Source organism: Otolemur garnettii, unplaced genomic scaffold (assembly GCF_000181295.1).
Source record: "Otolemur garnettii isolate 467f Iridium unplaced genomic scaffold, OtoGar3 scaffold00109, whole genome shotgun sequence".
Taxonomy (NCBI): Eukaryota; Metazoa; Chordata; class Mammalia; order Primates; family Galagidae; genus Otolemur; species Otolemur garnettii.
The window spans coordinates 2,684,175-2,690,947 of NW_003852504.1; positions in this window are offsets into that span (position 1 = coordinate 2,684,175).

Consider the following 6,773-nt stretch of genomic DNA (forward strand, 5'->3'; position numbering starts at 1 on the left):
ACCATATACCTTTGACCAACTGATTTTTGGCAAAGCAGACAAAAACATACACTGTGGAAAGGACACCCTATTCAATAAATGGTGCTGGGAAAAGTGGATAGCCCCATGCAGAAGAATGAAACAGGATCCCTCTCTCTCACCATACACAAAATTTAACTTATGATGGGTTAAGGACTTACATGTAAGACCTAAAACCATAAAAATTCTAGAAGAAAACAGGAAAACTTCTATATGTCAGTCTAGGCAAAGAATTTATGACTAAGAACCAAATGGCAAATCCAATAACAAAAATAAATAAATGGGACTTAGTTAAATTAAAAATCTTATGCACAGCAAAGGAAATAAGGAAGAGGAAATAGATCACCTACAGAATAGGAGAAAATATCACCAAACTATACATAGGACAAAGGGCTAATATCCAGAATCTACAAAGAACTGAAACAAATCATCAAGAAATAAGCAAATAACCTCATTAAAAAGTAGGCAACAGTTTTTTCAAAAGAAGATAGACAAATAGCTAATGGACATATGAAAAAATGCTTAACATCACTAATCCTGAGGGACATGCCAATTCAAACCACAATGAGATACCACCTTACCCCTATCAGAATGGCCATTACTAAAAAATCAAAAAAACAATAGATGTTGGTGCATATACCACGAAAAAGGGGTGTTTATACACTGTTGGTGCAACTGTAAATTAGTGCAACCTCTATGGAAAACAGTACGGAGATTCCTCAAAGAACTAAAAGTAGACACACCATTCAATCTAGCAATCCCATTACTGGTATCTACTGAAAGGAAAAGAAGTCATTTTATGAAAAAGACATCTGCACCCAAATGTTGACTGCAGCAAAATTCACAATTGCAAAGATGTGGAATCAACCTAAGTGCCCATCAATTATTGAGTACATAAAAAAAAAAAAAATACGTGGAATACAAATACAAATGCAGTACTACTCCACCATAAAAGGAGAAAGTAATGTCATTTTCAGCAACTGGGGTGAAACCATAGATCATTATCCCAAGTGAAGTATGTCAGGAATTGAAAAAACAAATGCCGCATGTCCTCAATAATAAGTGGGAGTAAACTGATGGGTATACATAGTTTTATAGTGGTGAAAAGACATTGGAAACTAAGAAAGGGAGAGGGTGGGATAGGAGTAAGGAATAAAAACTTACCTATTGGATACAATGTACACTATTCTGGTGAGGGGCACACTAAAGGTCCTGACTTGACAAGTCATTCATTTAACAAAAAAAATCTTTGTTCCCTCTTATTATTTTGATAAAAATATTTGCAAAACTGTAAAACATTGCCATTATTCTCATTGATTTTTTTGGAACTTCCATGGAAGTTTTCTACGGAAAACTTTTCTATGGAAAAAGAAGTCAGGGAACAAATGATGAAATGTGTCGTGCTATTAAGTAGCCTATAATATTATAAGACAGCTGAGACAATGAAATAAGAGAATATTGGAAAATATGACTAAGTGTCAAATTGGGTGACATAGGCTGTAGGCACTAAACGAGTTAAGAAAAAGAAGAACATGGGTAAAAGTGGTAATGGATTTGTCAGAGAGAGAGACTTGTGCATATGTAGACTTTTGTACAACAATAAGTGGAGAGGTTGCTTTCCAAGCATGATGACCAACATGAACAAAGTCCCAGAGGCCAAGATAAGCATAAGGTGCTTTAGGAATAGTAAGGTGACATCCTGGCTGGAGTAAATAGTTTTCAATGGTGAATACCAAGAACTTACTTGTATAAGTAGGGTAGAGCCACATCATGGGGAGGTTTAGATGTCAAGATGATGCATTTAGACTTTATGGGCCATGGGAAGCTGTTAAATGTTACTGATTCAGGATAATGACATGATGAAAGAGATATTTCATGAAAATTAACTTAGAAGTAGCATAAAGGACAGATTGGAAATAAAAACACTCAAAATAAGGACAATATTATAGTCATTCATGCATGAAGTGATGAGGACCTAGTTGTGGAAATGGAAAACAAACAATGGATATGAGAGATTCTGTAATGGCATAATTAATGGCACTTGATTGACTAGAAAGAGGATTAATTTTGAGACTGGAAGACTGAGAATGGTATTGCCATTGATGGAAAATGAAAGAGCATAGGGAAACCCATTTTAAGTATTTGATGATGGCTCTGTTATTAACCTGTCTGTTGAAACTGTGAGATTACCTAATAGAAATATATATGCATAGGGAATCTCTATATAGGTGGCTGGATGAGAAGTTTAAAATTGAGAGTCTACATATATGGAGGTGATCACTGAATTTTAGGAAACGAATGAGGTTTCTGAAAAACAAATTATACAAATCAGGAGCCCAGGAACTAAGTCTTACAATGTACAGCTATTATGTTTTAATAGAAAAAGCAGTGAAAAGGCTCAAGAAACAATTAGAAACTATTAGAAGAACACAATGACGTCGCATTGCAAAAGCCAATGAAAAATAGTTTCAAACAGAAGATAAACATCAGCCATGTCAGATTCCACAAAGAATAGATGGTTGAATATGTAATGTAAGCTCTCTGAAAGCTCTCTTAAAGAGATCTCTGTATGTTTTACTCAATAATGTTTTCTGAGTGCCTAGAATTGGCACATCGTAGGTGATGAATGAATAAATAAATACTCTTGGCTACTGCTGCTAAAAGTTTTGTGCAAACATTATAAATATAAGCACATTGGTCACAATTAATCAGCATCTTTACATGCAAACCTCTGTAAATATATATTGATTCTCTCTATTCGTTTATCAGGCACTCTTATTGGAAGCCAGCATAGTATTGTTGAAATGCACAATAAAGATGGAGATGCATCATTTATACTTGCTGACTCATATTTGAGGCAGCCAGAAGGAAGCAAATAATATATGTCTATTTGCCTAATTTTACCAACCAAAACATAGCTGGTAGCCTTATTTTGTAGACCTTGGAGGGTGTGCTCTTCATCTGAATAGGATATGCTTTTTTTGGTGGTGGTATCTGATGCAAACAATATCCTACATCAAAATGAATAGCTACTTTAGAATTTAAACAGTTGCAGTCATTATGAAATCTGATTTTAGTTTAAACTTATTTTGGTATTAGTTCACAAATTTTATCTGTCTTTCAAAAGACCAATGCATTGGTTAGGTTGATGTCTGATTTTGTGGTTAAAGTGGCTTATTTATTTCATTTTAGACTTGAGTAGCCATAATGGACAGAAGAAGAAAGTAAGTGATTTTTACTGGAAGAAACAGTATGGATTCCCTACTAAACTAATTACATAGCAATAATGGTATTTTTAAGCTGGGATTTTGTATTAGTTATCAACTGCCCTGGAACAAATTTTATCCCAACTAAGCATGTTAAAACAGCAAACATTATCTCATAGTTTTTGTGGGCCAGGAACCTAAAAATGGTTTATCTGGAGTCTCTTGGCTTGAAGATTTCTTGTGTGGCTACCATTAAGCTGTTACCTGGGTCTGTGGTCTCTTTTGAAGGTTTGACTGGGACTCTAAGCTCACATTTTTGGTTCTTAGCATACTTTGGTTCCCTGCCACATGGGATTTGCCATAGGGCTGATTCATGAAATGGTAGAAGATACCCTAGAGAGTGATCCAAGAGAGTAAGAAAAAATCACAAGACAGAAGCCAGAGTCATTTTATAACCTAATCTCAGAAATGATATCCCATCACTTTGGCTATATTCTGATTGTTAGAAGTAAGTCAGTGAGTTCAAGAGATTGCACAAGAGTTTGTGAATACCAGGAAGCATGGATCACTGGGGAACATCTTAGCTGCCTACCACTTATTTATTGCCACCTATTTTACCTTTATAACCCAACAGAATTTGTTGAAAGAGCACAGATACAAAGCTAAAGACAACTCTTTGGAGATGAAACCAGGAACACATTCCATCTCCTAAGTATGGAGCTAGTCATTATGATAAGTTAGATCTTCTTTTATGAAGAATAAAGACATTTTTAAAAAATGTCTAAATCTTACATATACATATTAAATTATATATATATGTAATATACACACATATATATGATTTTTAAAAGATATGTTGTATTTACTAAAATAGTCTGAGAAAAAACTGAAAAGCCAAATGAGGAAAAGAAGTTAACATGAAGAGAGAATTCATCTTCAAATGACTCTCACAACTACAATACTACCCAGAAAGACAGTAGAAAATGCTTGACATTAACAGCAACTCCACTTTAACTGCAATGCTCTTATTCAATTAATATACATTAATATGAAATAAGATACAAACTCTAGTAAAATGTTGCCCCTATATATACATAAGTTCATATTTTAAAGCAGAGATAAAGTAGACTAAACTAGTAAGAAACTGGATTTTAAAAACAGATAATATAGATTACCTCAGAGTTCATATCTCTTCCTCTTACCTTTTTTTTAGTTATGCTCGAGTTTAATAACTGAAATTACAAGAATGCACATTTTTGATGGTAGAATGGTAATTTAGTAGGAAGCAGAACAGTGCTGTTGTAGCAGATCTTTAAATTCAATTTTTAACTAAATTAATTTCATGAGGCCTAGGTTGTTCTGTCTAAATCCAGAAATTATAGGTATTCATTTAGATTCATAAACCACATCCCACTTACTCCAAATAAAAGATATAACCCTGTCCTGTCCACAGAGAGCAAAGAAGAATAAAGTAAAAGAGAAAAGTGCTTTATCAATCATAACAACATGAGATGCCTATTCAAGACGGAGGAAGAAAATACATATAATATTTAAAAGAAGTATATTTGTATATGTGCATTTCAAAAGGGCCATACTCCTGAAATAGTCATTTCTTATTGGAAAGACAGACGTCTTTTGTGCTCAAATATAAAAAAAAGAGTTTAGATTGGCCTCTGAGGTCGCTCTCAGCTTTAACATTCTTTAGTTCATAATCAGAATGGTCATTTGAGGAACAAGCCTTGTTTATTTGAGTTAAGTAGAATGAGAAAACATGCATAATTAAAACCTATAGAGGAGCGGTTCTCAACCTTCCTAATGCTGCAGCCCTTTAATACAGTTCCTCATGTTGTGGTGACCCCAACCATATAGAAAGTTAGGGGTCTCTCAACTTCATTTTAGCCTGAATGTTATTAGTCAATACCAAATGTGTGTCTGTGTGTGTATGCATTCAAGGTATCTTGGAGGTGATGGGAGGGGGTGGTGCTGAGCAATGAGGCTCACTCTTTTGTGTCCTACCAGGAAATATAGATAATTGCTTTACAGATATGAATCCCTTTGCATTCTCTGTAGCTTAGGAATTGGTTAAAATAAGGACCCTCTGATTAGCCTACCCTGTGACCTGTGGGTATTCTTTTCTAATAGGCTTTTATTCTCAAATTCTCTTTTCTTCTCAGGTTTAACTTAGGTACCTGCTCCCTATTTTCTCATCCTCCATAGATTTGGTTTCATACTCATTCATTTATCAAATACTTATTGAGTGCCCACTGTGTGCTGAGTATGCTGTTTTAGGTTTTGAGTACAAAAACTAAATAAACCACAACAAAAAAAACCCTCTGCTCTATTGCCTAGGTTATAAAAGGTAAAGATAAGTAGATATTACAGACATGTGCATGCACAAAGATACACTGTCATACATGATTAAATGTAGTTGTAAGGCGATAAGGAATTATATATGTATGTATGTACACATATGTAGTTAGTGATATGGAGGAAATTGTTTAGGTTTAGGGGGATTGACAGCATTGGTGGGACACAGATTGCAATTTTTTATTTGTTTATTTGTTTGTTTAGAGACAGTCTCCATTTGTTGCCTAGGCTAGAGTGCAATGACATCATCATAGCTCACTGTAACCTCAAACTCCTAGGCTCAAGTGATCCTCCTATCTCAGCCTCCTGAGTAACTAGGATTACAGGTGTACACCACCATGCTGGGCTAATTTTTTTACAGAGACAGGCTCTTGTTAGGTTGCTCAGGCTGATCTTCAACTCAAGGCATCAAGTGATCCTCCTGCCTCCACCTCTCAAAGTGCTATAATTGCAGTCACAATTTTAAATAGAATGCCCAGGGGAACCTCATTGAGAATGGACATTTAAGCAATTTTTTGGAGAAGTTCGGAGAAAAGTGGTTATCTGGGGGAAAGGGAATTTAATCAGAAAAAACAAGCAAAACAAAGATCTTCAGTCAAGGGAGTGTCTGGATTGTTCAAGGAATTAGTGTTCAAAGAGCTAACGTGACTATGTCAGAGGGGGATTCACTCACAAGGGTATTAACTTAAGGAGAGGGAAGATCTTATATGGCCTTGAGGACATTCTAAGTACTTTGGGTTTTACTCTGAGTAAAATAAGGAGTCTTTGGAGGGTGTTTAGCAGAAGAGTAATGTAAGATGGCTTTGGAAAGGGTAATGCTAGCTACTATATTTTTGTTCTACTGAAACTGCTTTGTTGGTATATGTGTATATATGCATTTATGCATATATACACAAAAACTGTGTATATATGCATAAATATACACACAAATATATAATGTATAAGTTTTTTTGTTTTTCTTTTTTTGAGACAGAGTCTCAGTATGTTACCCTCAGTAGAATGCCACGGAGTCATAGCTCACAGCAACCTCAAACCTGGGCTCAAGTAATCCTCCTGTCTCAGTCTCCAGAGTAGCTGGGACTACAGGCACCTGCCACAACACCTGGCTGTTTTTAGATATGGGGGGTCTCATTCTTTTTTTTTTTTTTTTAAGCAGTCCTCCTACATCATTCCCTTGAATAG